Source organism: Numida meleagris, chromosome 5 (assembly GCF_002078875.1).
Source record: "Numida meleagris isolate 19003 breed g44 Domestic line chromosome 5, NumMel1.0, whole genome shotgun sequence".
NCBI lineage: Eukaryota > Metazoa > Chordata > Aves > Galliformes > Numididae > Numida > Numida meleagris.
In genome coordinates this window covers 63,099,672-63,124,517 of record NC_034413.1, presented here as the reverse complement: position 1 = coordinate 63,124,517, position 24,846 = coordinate 63,099,672, and positions in this window count along the sequence as shown.

Below are 24,846 nucleotides of genomic sequence, written 5' to 3'. Positions count from 1 at the left end.
GTCAAACATTAGCTTCAAGTTTTTTGAGAATATCTACTGCCTTTTGTGGAGAGAAACCAAGAAAAAATAACTTCTGAGTTTTTTTCTTCTTTTGAAAGTGAAATCAGAACCCGATAGATAATCATAGTTTCACCATTAGTTATTACAATGATTTATTCAATTAACCTCATGAATATAAGTCCTATCATTAAATTAGCTAAATTTGAGTGCAACAATTACAACTTTTGCTAACTGGAAGCAGCGTAAGTATTAAGTGTTTAAATCTACCAATATTGGAGCATGATAATTTTTAAACATAATTACATCTTTTATTATATTTTGATTAGATTAAAATTAATGCATTATTAAGCCATGATATGTTCTACCATCTAGACCTCTGCATAGACAAAGATAGGAGTTCCCCCCCGCACACACCCTGTTCTCAGGTCTAAATTAATTAAATTCCCTTTAATTATAATTTACTAAAAAGCTCCACTTTTACCACTATTGTGTCTTTTGAACTTTGAAATTCAAAAAAAAAAAAAAAGAAAGAAAGAAAGAAACCCTCCTTAAAATGGTCTTTTACAGGAGAACTGAACTGTCAGCGAATTCAGGCAAAATTAATTATTTCAGCTTGATAAACCTTTTCATCTATTTGACTCCTTATACAGAAAAGCCAATTAATAATGTCAAACATGCTTTGCCTCCGGGGACCAGCGGGTTGTAATGAGTGTGTTTACCGCGGAGTGGCTACAGCAGAGAGCCGCGTGTAGCAGCGCGCTAATCGCGCCACACCTGTCAAGCTGAGTCTCGTTATCTGTGTACCAAGGGCAAACCTCATTTTGTCAGGAGTGGTTTTCGAAGAACTAACAACTGCCTGGGGAAGCGTACAGGACTGTCGGCCAGTAGACGAGTCACTTAATTACCAATCAGAGCAGCAGAAGTGAATTCCTAATGTTCTTTAGTACCGACCCCGCTAATCACCGGGATGTGTGTCTCACCTTATCAGGGTACCCGGACCAACCATTCATTTCAGCACAGAGCTAATTCACCACTTTTCTCCATGCTCTAATAGGCTGGGATGGATGATGTTGCTTGGTACACAGCTATTCATCAAACACGCTATCGTGCCAGGGTAACGCATCTGGCTGCCTCTGCCTCTCCCAATTATTAGCTGATAACAGGGTGGCCAGTGGGCACAGATACCCATCTGGGGTCACCTCAGAGCTCTCTCCAAACACATGCACGCACAGCTCCATAAGGCAGAGGAATGTCTGACCATGGAATGGATTATATTTCAAAAGCAGTGTATACACATTGCTTAAGCCTTCACAACTTCCCCTTGGGATAAATAGCATTATCCTTACTTTACATATTGGGAACGGTGCGTTGGGTTTATGTGGCAAGGCTCTGGGAGCAGGAGGGCTGCAGGGCTGGCCCCTGTGAGCAGAGCCCAGGGACTGCCTCATGTCAGATCAGAGCCAGCTCCAAAAGAGACCCACTGCTGTTGGGTGAGGGCCAGGTGAGCCCGCTCCTGGATTTCACTGGGTTTCTGAATAACCTGGGGTTGTAGGTAGGAGCTGGTGGGAGCAGCATTGGAACTGGAGAGTTCCCAGCCCAGACTGCCAGACTACATCGCATTTCCTTATTGCTGTGAATCTTAAGCAGTACTGCTCTCTGCACAGCATGTACTGCTCTTTTTAGGAAGTTGATTCTTTCTTACTCTACTTGCAGATGACAAATGATGGGCAAAAAATGCAATGCAGGAAGGCTTTTGCTTAGCATATGCTAAACTAGCTCTGGTGCAAGACTATTCTGAAATTCTGGAATGCTAACAGACACAGGAAAATCCGAAGTGACTGCCCGCCAAGAGAGATTTTGCTCTTTATTTACTGCTGCATAGCTTCAGAATTCAAAAGGTCAATTTACTGGCTGAGTAAAAAGAGCGAAAAGCTCCATGAGCACTTAGAAATAAAATAAGCAGAAGAACCTCCCTCCATTTCACCGAGTAAAACCACCACAAAGGAAAATAGAACACATTCATGAGATGGTTATGTGAGATGACACTCCAGCTCCTTTATGCCTGGTGGCTGGGCAGGGGCGTTTGATAGCAGATACCCGCAGAATATTATCTTGACTCCAGCATGAGATCACATCATGGGTGATGCTGGGTATTGCGTTGTGTTGTTTTGTTTTTTAAATTTATTTTGTGCTGTAAGTGTGGCTTGTCATGTTCTGAAACTACGGCTGCATTCACCTGCCACCAGTGTTAATTACTCCATCCCTTACATTCATCTTCTTTGAGGTTAAGTAAATTGAACTCCATCCAAATTAATGCAAGGTAATAAAAATAAGTAGGATATATGAGAGGGGAAGAAGGAAATGTGGAGGGAGCCCCAACTGCTCAAACATCTAGGTCTTAGTGTCAGATAAAAGCAACAAATTAGGAAAAAGAGCACCTGGGATAGCCAGTAAAACAGAAACAAGCTTTGCAGCAGGGAAAAAAACAAATGCTTTCTATAGATTGTTCATCCCCAGTCTTCTCATCATGGCTTTTTAAGCTGTGATGTGATCTCAGCTTGCTTGTTTTTATTTTCTTCTGACTTTCAGTGCAGATGAAAATCTAAACTGTCTGTTCTGAGGCCAAGCACAGCCTAGACTCTCCCATTACTGCAGTAAATGGCATTCATCCTCCATCACACAGGCAAAGGATGAAGAAGAGGTCAGCAGCCCTAATAATTGTATCTTGGACCTCTTCACTGGTATGGTCTAATGATATTTTTGTTTTCCATTTTAAAACTGACTTCAAAAGTCTTTTGCCAACACTCAACTTTTGCAAAATTGACAATTTTAGGTGGGAGTAAAACTTTTAGTACTTCTAGTCTTTTAAAATTTTGGTGGGGAGGTCTTACTAAAGCTATCATTTCTAATCCAGCTGACCAACTTCTAAATCTCTAAATGGGCTGAACTGAAATAATGAGTATGAGTATTTTGATATGGTCAAGTATCTGTGTGAGCTACAGCAGTATTTTGAGGCAGATGTGGCTTGGATGCTTCATGCCCCTGTGCTCTTTATGGGCCATATTTTTTCTTTTGACCTAACACACAATAGGCACTGCAGTGACTATAGTCTCTAGGGAAGGTGGCTTGTTGAAGAGAGATGGGAGGGACACTATGCTGCAACGCTGCAGAGGGAGTGAGCAGCTCTGGCTCAGCTCATAATGCAGTGCTTTGTTTCAAAAGCATCCTTCTCAACTCCTTTAAAAAAGCCACGACAAACCTTACAAAGCTTACTGGACTTTCAGAAGAATGAATATTTGCTCAATTTTCTTATATATTATTTTTTTGTACTGTACTGGAAGTAGACGTTATGCTTCCATAAAGGCAGCCAAATTTGGAGATGGTGGTTGATGTTTCCAAGTTGACCTCAGACTCCATTTCAATGATATCAGTTGGTAATGCTTCTTTTGACTTTTTGAGGGCTTTGCGAATTGAGATATAGGGGTCTCTAAACCCACATTATGAATTTGACTCCCGATATATGATCTCTGTGATTGCCATACTGAAAATGCCTAGCACAAAACATTGTTGAGACCCAAGTGATGGGAAAGAGAGGAATAGAAAAGAAATACGTTTTGACCAAACTTTCCTAAATTTCAAACACTTGGGCTGATTTTTCTCACCCTCTCGAGACCATTGAGGGAAGCAGTTTTTGAGGTTTAACAGAAAGAAGTGCCTGATCATTCTCTCCACAGCAGGCAGGCCTCAAGTCATACTCAATATTCTAAGAGTAGCTTCATCGATGTGTAAGAAAAGGAGCTGTTGCCTTTGTCAAGAAGCCCAGAATGGGGTTTGGTTTTCTTTTTGGTTACTGCATTTTCCCTTTCCCACACACTTAATCTGATGTGCATTATCACTCCCTGATCTCATTACCCCCTTCCTTGAACTTCCTTGTTACTCAAACTGACTTGGAGGAAAGAATACCATTAAATGAGTCAGTAATTTATTTCCAGCAGCAGCTTTCTGTACTTGTCCTGGTTTTCTGAGTGACTTAATGAGAACTTAGTCCTATGCCCGTGTTATCTATTGAGAATGCCCTGGGCTATTTTTTTTGTTTGTTTGTTCTTTTTTTTTTCAAAAGAGATCATTCATGTAATTCCTAAACGAAGGACTGCAGAGGCTCGGTAGTATCTGATAAGTGCTCTCAGACCAGATTTCCCATCTATGGAAGCCCCGGGCACTGCAGTTGCTGCTTGCTTGTTTTGCATGCAGTCAGTTGGCCTGATCCTTCCCCTAAATACTGATGTTACTGTCCTTAAAATGCCTAACTGTGGTTGCTGCATACCATGTGTTCAAAGTATACATGCTGAGAAGTATGCAGCTGTACGCTGACATGGCTGCTTTTGAATGGTCTTTCAGGAATGGAGAAAAATAAGGAGTTTTTAAGAAATGCTCTGGTCTGTAATGCTGGATATAGGCAGAATTGTCAGAGAGAGAAGGTTCTACAGGTTTTGCCAACCATGTTGGTTTACATAATTCACTCATTTTATCCTCAATGAATACCAGGCCTGCTTCACAGCACAAAAAATAATTTTGAAAAGGAGACATTTCAATTCAACATTCTTGTTTTTCAGGAACAGAATATCAAAATGTTCACAGCATCTTGTTCTTTCAAACGTGCAGAAATACCTCTTTTTTTTTTTAGTTATAGAGATGCCACTGTAAGATTCATTGGTGCCGTGGCTCCAAAATGATAATTAGTAATAATATGAATATTATTAAGAATAATAAATAACAGCTTGACTTCTTTATGAAGTGATGGCATTAAAGATAGCCGCTAATTTTTGAGCACCTTTTATAGAGCTGCAACCCTGGAACAATCCCAGTTTTAACATAAGATGCAGAAAAGCTCGTATGTATAAATAAACACTGACCTGTTTGGATCCCTGATGCTTGAAAACAAATAACTGATTAAAATACATATGGAAAAAGGGGAAGCTGGCTTCTAGGCTTAAAAGCTCACATGCTAAATTCCAACCCAAAATGAATTTTCATTATGAAGTTGTTCTTTGTTAAATGATGCCAAACCTAGAATTTCCTCTAATGGAAACAATGCTGGATGTGGATAAAGTCAGGAGTGGGTGCCACCCTAACAGAAAGCCAGGTTTTTACTCCAGCTCTTTATGCGCAGAGCATAAATCACTCCTGTTAAGGACCTTGTGTCCTCCTGTCCCAGAGGAAAGTGTAGGATGCTCTGTGAAAAATGGCTTGCTTGCTTCTGCAGCAGCATGGTTAACGCATCCAGCGAGTGTCCCAGAGATGTGAGCTCCAGCCTCAAGACAGCCCCTGGCATGGGGCCAGTGCTGCTCGTAAATGGGTCTCTGTCCAGTGTCAGGAGTTGGTAACAGACAGACAGACAGCAGAGACACAATGCTCGCTTGTGTGCCACCAGCTACAGAAGCTACTGTGCTTTAACTGCCCTTCGGGTCTGCTAAACCTCTGTCAACCACAGTCATGCTCTCCATTAAAGAACAAAAGTTTATGAAATCTCTCAATGGCGTTGGGTTTCCAGAAGCACAAAGAATACCCACAAGGCGTTTCCAGATACCCTGAAGTGTTGTTACGGCTCCAGATGGCTCCTTTCGTGGAACTCAAATCCTGCTGAAATCAGAGTGCTCTTTATGTAGAATAACAGTTGAAATTTCCCTTCGATCCCTTTCTGTCTGTGCCAAAGGCAGCCAATTGAGCACTGAGCCACCTATTCCATGCTCATTTTAGTCCAATCAGCTTTTAGGTTCACCCAGTCATTTGCGGATGCAAACTATACATGTTGTCCTACAAGACAAAGAGCTACATCACTGTTCAGCTTAAGAAAAAAAGCATTTAAATCCATTAGCCAAAGGACTCGATAGCCTGACTATAAAGAAGACATTACTCTCACAGCAGCAGAAATGACTTTGTTTCAGGTGCATTCCCCCTGCTTCATTTGGAAGCAGAGTTCCAAGCTCATCAAAGCCTGCCTAGATGTATCTGTCTGGTGGAGGAGGAGAGGAAAGCAAGCACAGCATCCAGGGTGCAGCAGGGGTGAACAGTGCAGTGAGCAAGGATAAATGATTGTGATTGATAAAGATTGTTTCTGTTTACTATGTGTTCCATCATAAAGCTTTATGGAAAACATTCCAGGACAGGGATAGGTGAACAAGATATTCCTAACATGAGCAGTGATGGTTCAAAAGTTCAGCTTTAATATGAACATTGCGGACTTTTTTTTCACACACAGAGAGCAAACAGATTCTTCTTTCTTATTGCACATAAAATGTGCTCAGCAGCCTGTGTGTGTGGGTTCTTGAAGTCTGCCCCGACTTCTGCTGAGAAGACAGACAATTGCTGATCTCTAAACACAAGGAAGGTGGTGAAATATAAATATACTATCTCCTCCATAAAGGTAAGAAGGAAAGAGGGAGGATTACACTCACAGCCCAAACATAAAAAAGCCTTCCTGAGGTGCAGAGCCACACACAATCTGCCTCTGCTGGCTTTCATAGAATAAATCATAGAATGCCTTGGGTTGGAAGGGACCTTAAAGCCCACCCATTCCCAACCCCCTGCCATGGGCTGGTTGCCACCCACCAGCTCAGGCTGCCAGGGAACCATCCAACCTGGCCTTGAGCACCTCCAGGGATGGGGCACCCACAGCTGCTTTGGGCAGCCTGTGCCAGGGCCTCGCTGCCCTCTGGAGCCACACCAAGAAAGTGGCAGAATAAAACATCCTTTTCTCTTTCAGATTAATGCAAATGTGGGGCAGAACTAGGTTAAAAAGACATTTGAGTACTTAACAATGCTTCTCTGTCTTAGAAGCCCTATTAAATCCCCCATCTGTATTTCCAAGAGTTGACTTGCATCCATTAACCTGGCCCCTAACAGTAGCTTGTACAATGCTATCAAAAGACAGAGCTCCTGGTGTTGCGTAGTGGTATGATACCTAGTGTTGGGAAACAGTCTTTATACAAAGACCCGTTTTTCCATTTATTTGAGAAATACATACACTGAAGGACAGACTGAAGAAGTAACAGAAATACAAATTTTCAAGATGACTTTTTAGATGCTTCCTTTAATTCCAGCCTACTTCTACTGTAAGAGAAGCTGTATTTTGGGCAGACTATCAAATACATGTGGGCTTTCTCTTAGTTCTCTCTATTAATTACTGGAAGGCCTCGTGTTTGCAGCCAGAGTCACAAGCTTCTTGTGGAAATGCAAGACGTTGGTGCAACCACCTTTTCCAGTATTATCTTTTCTATGTGTTGAAGTCTTTTCTGGAACTGGGTACAAGCAAGATGAGGAAAGAGCAAAAATGTGTATTGTTTTTGTTTTGTTTTTCTTTTTAATGATCTTTAGGGAGTGCAGGTGAAAATCTGGTTTCAAACTACAGGAAAATGTAGTGCTTAAACCAAATTCTTTCTGGATGAGTAAATCCACAAAATATACAAAAATACCTTTTATTTCCCAGAAACATGAGAGAAGGGGAGCACTTAATGAATGACTGGGAATTGCACTTTTAAGTATCTTTTGCATGTTTCCTATTATGTAAGAAACATATGGGAACAAGACTGAAATTTCTTATGAATCTAGCCCATAAAATCTAATCCTAGTAATCATTCATCAGGAGACATTTTTTATGGAACAACATTGCAGACCTGGATGAACTGTCCTTCCAATGCTGCACGCTCTATGCTTTCATGTTAACAAAGAAAAGGATTATGTTACAAAATAAACAAGTCTCCTAATGAATACAAACTATTCTCAACTGTGCTGATAACAAATAGGGCAAGGTTAAAGAGCTAAATAAAGCATGTTGCACTGAAATGCAGTAATGACAATTGCGACTTATCATGATCCGTTAAGCAGAGCTACTATTTTCTCTTTGGGGAATTTGGCAAAGAGATCAGTTTTGCGCTCTCCGAGCCGTACCATGGCTACAGTCGCTCCTCTTCTTGCTGGCATGATGAATTAGCTCATGCAGGCAAGAGATCATTTCTGGCCTTCATTAAATCAGTATTATGGGTCCACTCCTTCTGCTTGTTGCTCTGGGGTATGCCACCCACTTTCCCTTCTGAAGAAGCCTGAAGAAAAGTGTGCAATAGCTTTTATGAAGAGTAATAGGGAAGAGGCATGCAAGAACAAAACAGTGTTCTGTTAGAGTGTCTTCAAGTTTGTAGCTGTTTGATATATACTTTTGGGAGGGGTTGCTCTTGAAAGACAAAGCCTTGTGTGTATGTATCTGTGTGCAATATGCTTTCAGGATGCTTTAAAACTGAACAAACTGGAGGAGCAGCAGTAGTGTGACTGCAGCCAAAAGGATGAGTTCTCTCTGAAGTGGGCACGTCAGCTAAAGCAGCTAACAGCGGGGTGCGTATTTTTGAGAGGAGGAGCTGGTGCACTTGAGGTTGATGCAAATTTTGTTGGGCTGTGGCTCCATGAAGTGCTTTGGGCTTGGCTTATTTTCTCAGATCCACCAGAGTCGCTCTATGCAGTGGGCAGAGATGGGTATGGGGGTAGCTGCAGGAGCGTAACTGCATGGAGGGGACGTGGCACGCAAGCATTAGCAGAGCTGCAATGCCCCTGTTCTCCCTCCAGTGAGAAGTGTCAGCCTGACTGCATGTAGTCTGTGGCTGCTTCAAATCCTCATCTGTAACTAGATATGATAATTTTCCTTCTTTCCTCTTCTCACCATTGCATCTATTTAGACTGGAAATTTCTTTGGACAGCTTGTATCCTTTGAGGTATGAGTATCTAGCATAGTAATCTCTGAGATATAGCAAGGGGGTTTGAATGCTTTTTAAAAAAGACATCAGTAAATTCAACTCTCTCTGTCAATATCTCCTATCCATACCAGGTCTGAGATGATCAAGCATTAATACTAGACAGCACTGTCCTGAATATTTTGTATTCACTTCCTTTACTCTGTTTCATGTGTAGTTCTCCTTTCTGATCAGCAGACACAAAATCAAATAGGTTGTTGCAGCAAGATGACCCTTTCCTTTCACTGTTGTCATGCTCTGACAAGGAGAATGCTTGTTTATAGCACTGTTTAATTTACAAATGCTCTAGGAATCATCAGACAAAAGATGCTTTAGAAAAGTATATCATAATGATAATGATATGACTATGAAAATTTTGGCTTTGGGAATTGCTGCTAGCCAGTTACAGGACAAAAGGGAAATAACCTTGAAATTACATGGAATTTGAGGCAAGAAATTTTAGCTCTAATGGAAAGCTGTGTTGTGCCACAGTAGATTCCATTTGATGAACTTTTCGAAGTAGAAAGAAAAGTCATATTAACCCATTTCAGATTCTGGATACTATATATCGTTTTAGGTTAATACTTCTAACATTTCAAGGTGCCATTCTGGAATACAGTGATCTACAGTATTCATCATTTTCAACTTCTTTTGTTATAAATTAAGAATAGTGCCCCCAAAGCTCTCAAATCAAATTTGCCATTTGAAATAATAAAAGGAAAGTGTGTCATTTTGACTGGCCATATTTTATGTCACCTTTTCTGATTCTCCCAGCTCTGGTACTGCTGTCATGGTTATTAAAGGATATAACACCAAAACAAAACAAAACAAAACTGAAGTCAGAAGGTTGTGTGCAACCATAAAACACTCAGGTATTTTCTGCCTCATCTAAAGGACTCACCAGTAAAAAGTCAACATGACCAATACATTACCCTGCAAATATTTTCTGAATCTCTCATAAAGTTTGGTGACTTCACATATCTCCAAAAATGACTGCACAGCCTGTATGCCCATGAGTCTTCCTTCCTGATAATTCTAGTCAGAGATTTTCCTTGTGCACTGTACTTAATTCCATTTATCAAACCTTTTGCTCCACTCTTGCATCTGCACTGTAATCTGTTTGTGAATCTGTTCTCTATTTTTATAGTCATTCAGGTTCATTTTCCTTTGAGCTGTTAAGCAGGAGCAAGGAATTGCTTTCTGTTGTGTATTAGGCACCTGCCTTCAGTGGGTCCAGACCTCTGAGTAGGATTCTGCATAGTACCAGTAGTATTTTTGCTACTTCTGACAACATCAATTAATAATAAAAGTTCAATAAACAGCAATAAAACTTCAATAAACAGCTTCTATAAATTTCTTCTGCTGCAAGATTTTTCCCTCCGTTTGCCCAGTACTCACAAGAAGGATAACCCAACCCCTACTAACATGCAAACAAACCTGTCTTGGGTGCTGTGCTTCCATCTAGATAAGGTAACCTTAGGTAAAAAGGTGTCAAAGAATAAAATCTTTGGTAGAACTGGCCTAATCTTCTCCACTTGCTACTTCACGTTCTGGACTGAGTTTGAAGCCCTTCAGAGGAGAGCTGGAGGTCAGCTTCCTTCAGCTTCCTTCCCACACCATCAAACCCCAGAAGACTCATTTCCCAAAATCTACCTCTATATGGGAGAGTATTTCTCTTCCCTGTTACTACCCAGTTTGAGGCACAGCAGGCAGACAAATCTCTCTCATTTCCTGGAGGAGCTCTAGTTGTGACCCTATTTCTGTGTTTCCCTGAAACATCAATTGATTGCACAAAATCGTGATAATCTGTATTCCCTCAGTGTCCTCTGTGGTGTTTGAATAATTGGGACTAAACTGTGAAATGCATTTCTTATTAGCCCGTTCATTTTAATGGATTCAATGGCAGAAAATGAGCACAAGTTTCCAGTTCTAACCCTGTAATTTTGAGGAAGCTAGCCAAGTTTTTTTCCCTGGCCTTAGTCACTCAGTGTTTGTCAAGAGGCTGATTTAATGTGCTGCTTCTGTTCTGAAGCATGAAGCATGAAGAAGGTGTCATGATATTATTGCCCTATGTACTGTGTTCCCATGTCTGTAGAAATATCCGTGTTCTACGTACGTCTCAGAAAGAAAGAATAAAGATTCAGACAAGGGATTCAAAGAATCATATTCTCACAGCTTTCTGAAGTCTTTTCAAATGAAATTCTGGCCTCTGGCTTTTTACTTAAATTCTTGTAATGCAACCCTAAAACTAGAGCTGATTTGTAATGAACCAACTTAGCATTCTTAGATGTCACATTTAAATAAACAGTATAGACTGATTACTGTTAAAAAATTCTAGTTCGGTGGATTTATTTTAAATGAGACTGCCATATTATACCTTTAAGCTTTTATTGTTTAATAGAGATATCTAAGTATGCCTATGGCCCTCATCACCATCGTTTGGAAGTGCCTCCAAAGTACTTAATAGAAATTACAACAACAACCTCTTTTTCAGTGATGAACTGAAGCTCTGCAAATCATACCCTATTCCTGGATTCCTCTACAGGAAGGTCAGCAACCTTCATTTCCTTCTTACGCCTCTCCTCGCCTGCCCTTGGGACTAGCCATCTCCTTTTTGGCTTTCATTACTCTAGCCAAGGTAAATAATAGAGAGACCTTGTTATTAATGTTCTCATTTAAAAATCTATTATGGTATTTAGAATGATGAGGTCTGACTCTAAGTCAAGGGAAGATTAATTACATGACACTGGTGAAAACGAGATGTGACAGTCTTTGGACTGATCTGACTAACCGTCCCAATAAATCTGCGCTTGCACAATTGCCGTAGTAAAGTGTGCGCCATGTGCCAGCACTCAAAATCTTCCTCTGTTCTCATAAGCGGTTACCAGGATGTCACTTAATTATCTCTTCAAGGCAGGCACTATAGCAAGAAGAAAAGCATTTCTCAATAAACCTTCTCAGGGAGAAGGGGTGCGAGGAACATATCCACGAAAAAAATGTACTGCTGTTGACCTGGCTTTCTGGTTTTGGCTCTCTTCATTTCTGGTACCAAAAGGAAGGTGTGGGAATGATGCTGGCTTCCAATCCTAATAGATAGTGAGATTATGCCACTGCTAGACAGGTACCGCCCTTACTGTGCTGCCTCATTTTTAGTACTTGTTACTTCAAAAAGCTCTGTCCTAACAGCCTGTGGTTTTCTTGTACTGGGTTTAGGCCTTTTAATGACCTCCACAGCCTAAGATCTTTCTCTGGGAAAAATTGCTATTTCCTTGCTTAGCAGCAATTCATGGCTTGATTAAAGCCTGCTGAAGTTTATACATGCATTTATAACTATGAATAAACTCTCGGTTTATGCAGTCTGTGTAGAGCTATCAGGTGGGTCAGCACACAGCAGTAAGAGAAACTTTCATGCAGCTAACGCCAGGAGACTTTATCCCAAACCCCCTCCAGCAATCAGTCCAAAAATGCCAGTTAAAAATCTCTCCTCCGCCCAGGTTTCTTGCCCTCGCTTAGCTGGCAGGCGGCACACAAATGCTTTGTGTGACTAAGCTGACACTTATGGGAGGCATAAAGGACGGTGACAAGGGCTGGAGGTGAGCATGAACTGACTGTGGATGGGAGTCTTTCCTCACAGCCTTCAGCCCCCTCTGCATGGGCTTCCCAGTGTCCTCTTGCCACCCACACCACATCCTCAGACACCTCTTCTCGCACTGCGGATGCTAGCTTCTTCCCTTTAAGTGGTGCTGGATGTCACATGAACTTGTGCATGGCTGTGATATGACTCCAGGGGCAGAAACCTTCACTGCTGGAACAGGAGCAAGAAGTTTGCATGCATTTATTTCTCTCCAAGCAGATGGCAAAAAGGAAAAGCAATTCACCGCAAGCAAAAATGAATATTAGCATTGGTTTTGTTTTAACAACCTCAGGCAACAGCAGCTCTAGGGCTTTTTATTTGCCCTTCATACAGCCCAGCCACAGCTCCAGCCCAGCTGTGCCAAAGGTGGTCCCCAGGACCCCAAGCTCTTTGGCACCAGTGTTGTTGCTCCAGGATTTTTTTTTCTCAGGTTTTACTTGGATATTTTTTGGAGGCAAATCCCAAATACTTATGCCATAGGTACTCCAGAGGATAAATACTACAAGGATCTGTGATGGCAGACATCACCCAGCTTGGCCCCATCCCTTCCCTCTCACTCCCAGGCCTCTACACCTATCTGCATTTCGTGCACCTGGTTCCTGCTTCACAGTAGATGTAAGATGCATGGGCAGTGGAAGAAGGCTATGGCAGTCAAGAGAAGAATAAAGATTCCAGCAGCCTTGCAGGATGTGTGATGATGAACGTGTTCCTGGCGGAGCTGATGCTCCAGAGCAACTGGGAACCAATGCCAAGTCTGGCAGTGTAATTAGGACTAGATTTCAGCTTCAGCCTACATGGCATCTGAGCTGTGCTGATGCCTTGGTACAAATTATAAAGCAGAAGGGAACATTCTGTCCAACTTCCATGGACCCCCCAAAATCTGAAAATGTGCCTATATTCTTTAGCTCCATCTACTGGCATTTTTCACAAACTAGCGTTTATGTATGTACAAGTGAAAGTGTTGCTGTACCAAAAGCAACAAATAGCTTCCTACAAATTGCCCATCTGGTAGATATGATTATCTTACTTTTTAACAATAATGAATTATTATTATTATTATTGTAATCTCTGTAGGGTGGGGCCTATCATTTCTCAGAGGATAAGATGACACTGGATGTGTTACTAGACTACAAATGAATAATTGTGTGTGTGTGGCAATATGCAGTTATCGTTCCATGCAAGTATAATTGAAGCATCATAAAAAAAAAACATAATTAAGTCTTTAGCAATACTCAGGGGATGCAAGTTATTTCTATTCCCATTTCAAAAATGAATGTACAAAATCTGACCGAAGAATCCTGGCTCCTGTTTGCCTCCTCTGCTTGTTATACCTCTTTCCATCTTTGTGTCTTGAAAGAGACCATTGGGTTGCTCTTTCCTGTGAGAGATTTGGGAATAGAACTGGAAGTGACTTCCTTCTTGCTCTGCATTTCTCTTGCTATAACATTAACTTTCTTTAAAGTCTCTGCATAAAAATGGAATAATACTAATAATTCCCATGAGTAGGTAAAAGTGTAAGAAGATGCCTAAAGCTTAGATTTTTTAATAATTTTTAAATAAGGGAAAATGTATATTTCATGCACGAAGCATTTTAAGATGTTCTTCTCAAATATGCATTTTTCAAAGGCTCATATTCGAAAAGAATGCTGTTCTGCATTCATCACTCACAGCAATTGTAGTTTGGTTTCCAGGCTCCTATGGAGATTTCTTTTTCTTCAACTGCTTCTGCCAGCTTTCATTTTTCATACTGCTCATATATCACTATTTAGTGTAATGGGAAAACTCAGAACAATCCTTAGTTGTAAAATAAATAAATAAAACATCCAAACCAAAATGGACTCGCCCCTATTCAAAAGGCATCATTATTTAGGAAAATACTCATTTGTATAAATGTACTTTTAATCAAAATTTTTCCATATGACTTCAGAAATTATTCCCTCCTTCAAAATAATAATGAAAAAGCAAACAAAACAGCCCATAAGCGATCTTTTATTGTGGAATGACCGCAAAACACCGAGTTCTGGCATAGCTATTCATAATCATTTTCTGATGGCTGCAGTTTATTTATTCAGTTTTAAATGAAGAGTTTTAGCATTTCTCAAATAAGAGCGAAGTATATAGGAAATGTTTGTTGGATAACAGTAAAAAAGGCTTGAAGGTGTTCTGCACTTTTTCAGTTAACGTGATTTATGCATGTTTCTGTTTTTAATGTTGAAGGAAGTAGGATTCAATAAGCTGTTTGTTTTCTGTGGGGAAAAGCTGGTGGCAGCAGTGCCTCAGTAATTCTGCTTTCTGTACAAGAAAAGCAGACTTTACCCATAAAAATTTGAGCAGAATGTGAATCTGGCATAAGCAAAGTCAACAGCAAAATGCTCACTGTCTTCACTGGGATCTTCGTTTTGTGTTGACTTGTCATTATTTCGCCATACTTCCCACATGAGCAAAGCATGGTAACCTTGTGAGTCTGTAAGTGACTGATCTAAACCCCAGTAGAGACCAAGCAATAATTCTCACAGATTCCAGTACGCTTTGGTCATGGCCTAATTGGTGGTCAGCTAAAATACAGATCAATTCTCAAGGTCAACAACTAAAAAAATAAAAATACTTGTCTCACCGTCTAATAAACTGAAATGGCAGTGGCATGTACATGAGAAAAGAGGAATGGTTGGGAGGCTTGGGTGCATTCGGAAGCCCAGACATAAGGTCAGAAAGGCTGCAAGCAGCACTGATGGAGATAAGTTGAGCTTGAATCAGGAAAATATCATCGTCTGAAGGGCAAAAAAGTCTGGCAGGTGAAGCACAAGTAGATGAAGGAAGCTGTGTATACATGTCTTTCTGTTTTAGTCAATTTTGCTAATTAGTGGGCGTTTTTTGCAGAGGAGTCAATATAGAGAGAGTGTATTAATATGGTAATGAAATTAGGCAGGAACTGTTGCTGGCTCTGACTTTGGAGGAAGAGAGACTGGAGCATCAATTCACATTTGACTGTGAATATTGCATATTTGCCTATTCTAAATAAGATATCTTCAAAATGCAGTAAGCAGGGTTTGTGTTTGATTCTGTTGTTTTTCTTTTTTCCTCCTTAGTCGTTTTTACTTATTATTTGCCTAATGATATGTTATAACAGGAGGGCAAAATCCTACTAGTCTAGAGCAGCCAGGCAGGTGAGTGAAGTTCTTCTGCAGCCCAGTGGGGCCGTGGAGATGGCAATCTCACAAACTGAAAGGGGCTGTTCTTGGGATTGTTAGTAATTTTATTTAAATACTACAGGGAAATGAGAATTGCATGTGTAGCATGAGCTCTTTGCTACTTAATTCCAAGTCCAAATTGACCTTTTTATAGCTTTATCTTATTATTTATCCAACCTTCTTTAACTTAGGTCTCCAGAGAATTATGAAAGATACACTGGCAAAAGCACATGTTAGCCAGTAAGCACTGCCCGTCGGGATCTGCTCCAGGTCACCTGTGCAGGCTGGTGACAGGAGTGTGGTATGATACACACAGCTTTCCTCTTGCTCAAGGACAACCATTCTTCCTCTCTGAGATTACCAGCCCCCAACCCAGTACGATCAATGTCAGGAAATACGCTGTAATCTCTCCATGAATATAAGCGCCCTTTGGGATGTGAACTGGTCAATGCATTTTGATGTATTCTTAGAAGAGTGAAAGGTTTCGAACCAGAGCACATTATCTAGTTCCCAGCTTGCAGGCAAATTCTGATATTTAACGGGTATTTCATACACACTTATCTATCCGACTCTTGGATCTGTTGAAAAATAGAAAGCTAGGTAAATTTTAAAGATATTTTTCTTATTTTCCCCCAAACCCAAGAACTCACTAGATTAGAAAAATCTAGAAAAAGCAGTGAATTGTTGTGTCTTTGCTGGTAAGATCCAATTGCCATTAACTGAACATATTTGCTCACAATTTTTCATTTGAGTTTTCAAAATTAACAGAAAGTGCAGACAGAATTGTCTCATATTTCTCCAATAGTATTATTTGAGGTATAGAAGTAACACTCCCTCTTGCCGTAGAACAAAATCTATTTTTATAATGTTGTCCTAGAGGCGGCAGCAGAGTACATAAGAAACAAAAGAGGTAGCACACAAATGGGCAAAGTTGTATTTGGTTAGTAGATAATCTCTATAAATTCTTACTAAAGGGCTTTACTGGAATATAGTGCTAACATAAAACCCAAGAAGGAATTATAGCATAGCTTTGAGATAGGTAATAGAGTGGAAATAATGCTAATGTTGTTGTGTTTTCTGGATCCAAGTTCACTTTCATTGAGCGAGTGCTCTCCAACAAGTCAAGATTTTTTAGGTCAAACTGTTTTCTATCTAAGAAACTTAGAGCAAACCTCAACTACTTAGATGGACCTAAAGAATCAGTTGAGTCGGCAAACTTTAAAACAACTGTGATGCATTGTGACACATTAATTGAAATGTACTCTCCAGTGCAACCATTTAGCAATTTATATAAATATCAAAGCTTTGGGGTTTTACTGTCAGTCTTTGTTTCTGAATGAGAAATTTATAAAAAACACATGTTTCTAACTGCCACTGAGTACGTCTTCAGAAGGATGTGGACACTGAATAATATCAAACTTTCTTCAGCGCAATCATTGGATGAACCCACTAGGAAGATTCTTCTGTTAATAATGTCTCCTTTCAGAGACATTGCAACCAAAAGTTGTTACTGCAATTGGCAGAAGTGCTATTGTATTGAGAAGGGAGGAACAAAGCCTTAAAACGTGGACTCATTGAAGTCATGGGCTATTTGTTATTGACTTCAGTGGGACCAGGATTTTGCCAATAATATCAAATGCTTTCTGAAGGTTTTCCAGGAATTAGTCTGAAATTAAAAATAAATCATCTTGCATAAGTAAGTTGTGTACGCAACCCATTCTGCTATAAACTTCAGATCTCTCTCCAGGATCTCCAGCTTCTGGGGCTGCAAAGCTTCAGAATTTTGGTTGCTTCTGATGCCTAGCTGAGGTGCTGACATGACAAAATTATCATGTCACTTCCAATGTTTATATTTGAAGCTAAAGGGTGAGTCTCAGTTATCTGACCATTTGTACTGCAGCACAGCCTCAGTGAGGACATCCTCGTGAAGGGCACATGAGCTAGGTTTGCTCTGCTTGGAAATAAGGTCCCAGATTAGCCAGCTGCAAAGGAGCTGGCAGAGATGAGGCAAGGAGATCCCTGCACACCTGAAGGCCCCACTGGAGGCACAGAGATTGCACTATGTGCCAGACACTGCACTAATGCCAGTGCCACTGCTGCCCCTCTGCTGTAGGACAACCTGCTGGGACCCAGGGCTGTGCGGTGCCACTAAATGGATGCACAAATGTTTGGGGAAAATGAGAGGCATAGGCTGACTCAGGCCCTGCTGAATCTGTGGCCTCAGCTGCGTGAAATGGGATTTTTCAAGGAGTTACTTTCCTAACATCAGAGATGGTAATTAAGCCTTCTTCATCTAGTACAAAAGATTTAGAAAACCTTGTTTACTACTGTTCCTTATGTCTGGGAGAGTCTTACTGGTTTATAAAATGACTTGTGATGAAGCCACATACACTAAAACACTCTCATTAAAATGCATTGGCTTCTCCACAGTTGATGCTGAGGGAGCACCTAGCTGCATCACTAAATCCTGCGGGCTTTATTTTGTCCAGAGCTCTGCCTTGATAAGAAACGAGGGAAGCGGCAGCGTGTTCTGGTGCAATCCTCTGCTATTCTCTGTGCTCTGGAAGAGCAAACTTCCTCTGTGTTCACTGGCATAGATTAGTGCTGTGAGGGGAAATGGGCGCAGTGTCACATTCATGTTCTTTGTGTGTCATTTTTTTCTGCTAGTGGTGATCTCTCCTAATGAAGTTCCTGGAAGTCTGTAAGCACATGTTTTCTGAATGCAATCCTCACTTGAAACAATAGTGTCCATAAACAACTTCAAAAATGTAGTTTGCTTTTCTTTTATTCCTAATCTTTACTCACACATCCCTGGAAAGCAACACCCTGTCATAGACAAGAAGATTTTACAACGCTTTGCATACAGCATTTTTCTTTGTTTTCAAGACTACTTAGTTAACCTGTACGAAAATATTTGCAGCCCTTCCTTCTCCAGAAAGCTCCAGCTGATGAGCCAAGCTCTCAACATTTCATTCCTGCGTAGATAGTTTGCTAAATCTTTTCCCAAGGCTTTATGGTTTTCAGCAATATATCTTTCATCACTGTATTGCCAAAAAGAAGTGGCTGCCTTGAAGCCTCCCTTAGGATTTGGACTGGATATCGAGGATTAGTTTATAACTGGTAACTTATGAACTGCATAGTGTTCTACAAACAACTTATTTTTCTTAATGTAATGGTGAAACTATGAAACCATCCTGAGAACTTCTTTCTGAAAGGGTATTTGAATGAAGCTTTAAACAGTACTTTATATATCTGTATCAAAACTGGTATTTTTTTTAAGGAGTGCATTTTTGTCTTCATGCAATAAGTATTCATTGACCATAAATCCTGAAATTATTCATCTCTGTGTGAATTTGTATGTTTTTGTTTTGGATTTGGAGTTTGGGGTTGTTTTTTTTAGAGGGTTTTAGAGTTTTTTGTGGGTTTTTTGTTGTTGTAGTTGTTGTTGTTGTTTTTTAATCTCTTAAGAATGCCTGAGTTTTGAGTTTGCCTTTTATGCATCTGGGATCTGACAATATAACACGAGAAACCCATTATTTATAGGAATGGAATCACAGCAGGTATTGGCAGAATATAGCAATGGGAAACTTCTGAAGAATACTCCTTGCTTCCTTGCTTTTACCTGTATTGGTGCAAATCATATGTGTTGGTAGTAAGGGTGAGGAAAAAAATAACAAGTAAGTACAGATTTTTTTGTTTGAGCACATCTGTTTTATTTCACTTCAGTGTGATAGCTGCAGGGAGAAAGGGATTTCTTCAGAAAGCATGTGTTTAGTTCCAATTCTTGGTAAACTTAAAACAGAAGAGGACATCGAATTTTTTTAAATGGATTTCCTCCAAGTTGGTTATAACAGAAGTAGGTCTATTTTTTTCTAGTGCCCATGATACTCTCAGGCAAGTAGAAATATTTCCAGATATTAGATTTTCCTTTAATTGCTTTATGTAGAATACATTCAGAGTAATCATCCCTTTGTTTGCATCACAATTGCATATGGAAACTCATTTCAAGATCAGGGACCACACTGGGAATCCTGGCAGGAACAATAAGGGAAAGGCAGTCACTGCCCCAGAGTGCTTGCAGCTATCTGGATGAAACTGGGAAAGAGGGAAGGAATAAAATGGATTTGCTAAGAAGAAAAGTGATTTGCCCAAGGCCATATTTTAAACTACTGCTGGATATAGTTGGGGTGTATTGTCTTCTTAATATTATACTAAAATGCATATACGTCTGGAAAATTGGAACTTATTTAGCAGCTGTGTGTTTCATCATATTATGAGAAAAAAAGCATTTTTTCCTCCCAGTATAGAAGGAAACGTGTGAGTTAGATTACATTTTTAGATCAGACTGAATTATGTTTGATTTCAGTAAGATGATGATTTATTAAATAACATACTGTTATAACATATTCAGGCGACATAACTGTCAAAGGAGCACTCTTAACAAGTTCGATTCTTATGTTTGTATCTAAACTTCCTTGGCTTGATAAAGTTGGGAATAGAATAGCAGTCATGGTGTACCCTTGCTCCTGTCCCAGCCAGATGTCATCCCAGAGGACTCAATGAAGATTGAGGCTATTAGACCCGACCTGCTTCTTAGGAAGCGGAGTTAGGCCAAAACAGAATGCCTTTGAAAATCATTCCCTCGATAAACTTGCGCAAGGTCAGTGGTGGGTGTTTGTGGCAGAAATGGAAGTGAATGCTCGTCTGTTGTCTCAACCACAAGACCGAGCTTCCTGTCCTAATCCCAGATTGATTTTGGAAAGCTGTAGCTCAGGAAAAAAATCCAAATTTAAAGATATTAAACTTGGCATTGATGATAAGAAAGTGATTAAGAGTCAACCAAGAAAAGGCACAATCCAACTGACAGACACAATCTTCAGAGTAGAACCACATTTTCATCTAAACAGGTTTTATTGCATCTCCCCTGAATGCATACATTTGACTACATTCCACTTTTTTATTTTGGCAGGCACCACAGAAGTCTCGATCCAATTCTTGAGGAAATCAATGGGAGTTTGATTGGAGCCATAGAAAGCCATGAAGGGAATTTCAAGAGATAAAAGTCTGGAGCCAGACATTCAAAAATAGCTTTTTAAGTATGTGTCACTGACCTTCCTTATGGCTTGCAAATGCAGTTTGATTACCCCAACTGAGGTTACTTTAAGGGGAAGGCACAAAATTTGGACCAGATACACTAATACTCAGAAAAAAAATCAAGAATGAACTTGCTTGGGAGCATGAGATTTGAGTTTGGCCATGAAGAGGAGCTTGGACTCCGTTCTCGCCTGTATCTAGATTTCTCCTCATTCATGTGAGCAAGCATGGAGTGGGATTATGGACCGAGTTGGAGCAAATTCACCATGTACCTCTGCAGGGTTATTTGAGAACTCATTTGACCAAAGCAACGAGTGACTCCGGTGCTGGGCTGAGTGATCTGCGTACAGGCTCTTATCACTGTGATGGTCTTATCAGGAGATCTCTGACCCAAAGAGAAAGTAGGAAAACAACTGCCTTGTCCTTCATTTCTGTTCAAAGAAGAAAACTTTCACAAGGTTTGCCTAAACTGACTGCCTAGTCAGGGACTGACTGTGGCTCAGGGACAAAGGAAAACCCTTGAGGGTAGCATCTCTGAATACTTGAAGGCAAGGGTACAGCCATATGGAGCAGACCCAGTGCTGTAACTGGTACTGAAGAAACGCTCTTCTATCGGAACACCTTCCAAAACAGAGGGAGTCAGCAGTTCAAGATTTCTCTTTTGGACCAGCGCACTAGAATCACGGTAGGTTCCTGCTTCTGTCTTTGATCCCTGCATTCCTGGCTTGTAACCACCGCTGTCTTTGGCTGCTGTATTTGTAAACTGTGTTAAAGAATGTCCTTCTGCTGTAGGTATGACAAAAGTCTTCCTGGGAGGCTAAAAGAGCCAAGCACTGTGGTCACTCCTGTTCTTGCTGGTATCCTCTGACTTTTCTCCAGAGTAGAAATAAAGGGTGGGGAGAGTGTTGGGGATGGGGAACAATAATATACACCCAGTCCTGCAGTGCAACAGCTGCACAGCAGCTCCCTGGAAAACTATCGAGTGACAAACACAGCAATCTCCAGGTCATGTACCAGAGAATGAAGTTTATATCTCCTCTATTATGTGGAAATAGTTTCCTGTGTTTCTCAGATATCAGAGCACAGAGTGGATGACAGCTAATGAAAGAAGATTGTCCACACATTTATTTTTATGGGTTCATCTCATTGTCTCAGTTCACAGAATGGCAGAAATAGAGCCTTTGGAAATATGCTTAGTGCTGCAGATGATAAGGAAAGTCTTACTGGCTAAGCCAAAATGATAAACTGGATTCTGTTATCATTTTCTTGCTGATTTTACCCTATTCCTCTCCCCATCCCAACTGAATCTTCAATGTCAGTTTAGGCAGAAGAAAATACAGTTCTAAAAAGTAATGACAGCTCTTTGAAAAGTGTTCAGGTATCATCCTCAGATGTTAACCTAAGTCTTTGTGAACTCAAGCCAGTATTTCGACCAACACCACTGAAATTCCCTACTCAGATAAGGAGTGTGAGTGAACAGGATAGCTGGCATCATAACTTTTCCAACACAGAGCAGGAGATTTCAAAAACAACTTTGTTGTCATTATGGAGAATGTTTGTCTCAGATATTTAAAAGGAAGAACAGAAAATGCTTCAGACAAATGATGAGATTTTACTGCCTCTAGCATATTTTTGTCCAGAAATATATAGAAATTATTTAAAAAACCTGATTCCATACAATTAGATAATTTTATTCTTATTATATACAATTAAATAGCTATATACATAATATTAGATAATTTTATTATCTAATTGATAAAAAATACACTACACATTTGTACTATGATAATTACCAGATGCTACAAAAGTTAGTTATCTATATACTATCACATAGGAGTCCTTCTCTCAAATGAAAAGGGCAATGTTTCCCATCAATTTTACCTGGACTCTTTCTGAGCAGGTAGAGGTGTTCAGAGTTGTTCCATAGGTAGTTATTGGCAGAAGGTTCTAAGCCATTGCAATAATTATGTTTAAACACTTTCTGAATTTTAATTATGTACCAATGTTATTTTTCAGAGAGATATTTTATTTTGAAATCATAAACCCAATAGATGAAACGTCAATTTTTTCTTCTCTTTATCCTAAGCAGATGTTTTCTCTCCTCACCCTTCCTTCCTTGCTTTCCTCACTGGAAGGAATGATGAGTGTGTGCCAAAGGAAAATTGAGAACCATGTGAAAAACATTGAAAAAAATGTTGTTTTATGGAAAAATAAGTAAATGACAAACTGTTTTATTTTGAAGCTACTGGACTACGTACAATTTCCAATATTATTTAAACATAGACCAAATTCTGGCCAGTTGCACTAGCTCCTGAACATGTTTATGTGAGTATTTTATGAGATGGGAATTCATAATAGTTAGTAGGACAAATCCTAACGCTGAGAAGAAGGAAGATCTCTTCTGTAGTTGCTTCACTACTTGAAGGTGAACGCCGTTCTGCAGCTCATAGCAGGAGGAGCCCTGGATGCAGGTAGGTCATCATCCATGTGGTATTTTTGTAAGGTGCTACTTTAGGTTGGTATAATTGCTGGAAGATGATGGTCTCCCTAAATCTGTCGCTCCAAACATGCACTTTCTGCCTACCTCACATTCTCCTTGAACTCATTGCTTAGCAAATGCAACCACTGCCTCTGAGGGGATGCAGGATTTGACCACATGATTTAATTAGGACCTTAATGAGCGGCAGTGAAAGAAAAGCAACACCCAATCAATACGCTCAGGCATACAAACATTTATCAGAAAGAACGTGGAGTGCTTTGCAGTTATTCCTCCACTTATTGCTTCTGGCAGTTACATCTGCATCCATCCATTTTCTTCAGTGTACATGAGACACTTAAGACATTTATTTATGTGAAAAGGAAACCTCTATGGCTTCCTAGTTTAAGCTGAGTAATATTTTAAATGATTTACCGTTATTTATACTGGATCTAGGTTAATACCTTTCTTTTCTCTCTCTGTTCCATAATTTGGGTGGTTGTACCTTCCAGGCTACCTGCTCTTATTAAATAACATATTGTATTTACTTCCATGAAGCAGGTGTGTATGAACATCTTCATAAAACATACAGACAGCCCTAACTATTCAGACCTGGGGGATAGAAATCAAGACAACATCTGAGAAAAGATTTTTTTTCTTTAGCCTGCAGAGCCTGCTGTGGTTGCTCTGTCAGCTGTTCATTAAAGTTATATTGCTTCCTTTATCTCTTGTGCTCATGGAATACAAGCACCTCCATAATCAGCTTAAATTACCACAAGCCAAGAATAGAAAACTCGATTTCAGTTCATGGGGGGCTGAAGCTGTGGTGGTACATAAGCAATCAAGCAATATTAGCTGTATAGTGGTGCTAGGATCCCAGGGCAGGGTTGCAGGTATGTTTATGGCAGGAGAATATAGTAAATATCCATTTTCAGGGCTTTCTGTTCTTTTCCGCCCCCCCCCCACCTCCTTATAAATTTTGAAATAAATACCATTGCTCCCTCTTTATTTACAGCCTATCTGCATGGTTGGCCAGCCATGTTTGTCTTTAGAGAGTAGAACCCCCTGTGCTCTCATTTTCTCATTTATACAGCGAAGTTAGGAACTAGTTTCAGGCACCTGGCTGATTAGGATCAGAAAAGCACAGGGCAAAGTCACTCAAAAAGGCAGAACTGAGAGACCAAGTGCAAGAGAAACCTCCACTGCCAGGTGTTTTTAATAGCGTGAATTCATAGAAATTAAATATAATACTTTAAAGTTATGTTTTTGTTGTTTTATATTTTTTTCCAAAATAGCCTGTTCCTGTGATATCTTGTGAATGTATCTTAGTGACCCATCCTCACTGAAATAATATTTCCACAAATAATGTTACTGTTAATGCTATGATTAAATAGCTCTGCAGTTAGGCTGCGCATTTGGTGGCAAGGAGGAAGTAGGGGGGAATAAAAGCCTTGTCCTTGCACACCTGATTATTAGCAAAGCACAAGTTCGTGAAGTACCTTGTACAAGTACAAGAGAGAGGGTACCTTGTGCAGAGCGGATTTACTCTTCTGCTCATCTAAGTTTAACAGTTGTTTTTGGAGGCTTCTGCTCATCTAAGTTTAACAGTTGTTTTTGGAGGCTTCTGCTCTGGGATGTCTGGCTCCTTGGATGTGCTGAGCTCTGCACACTGATGCC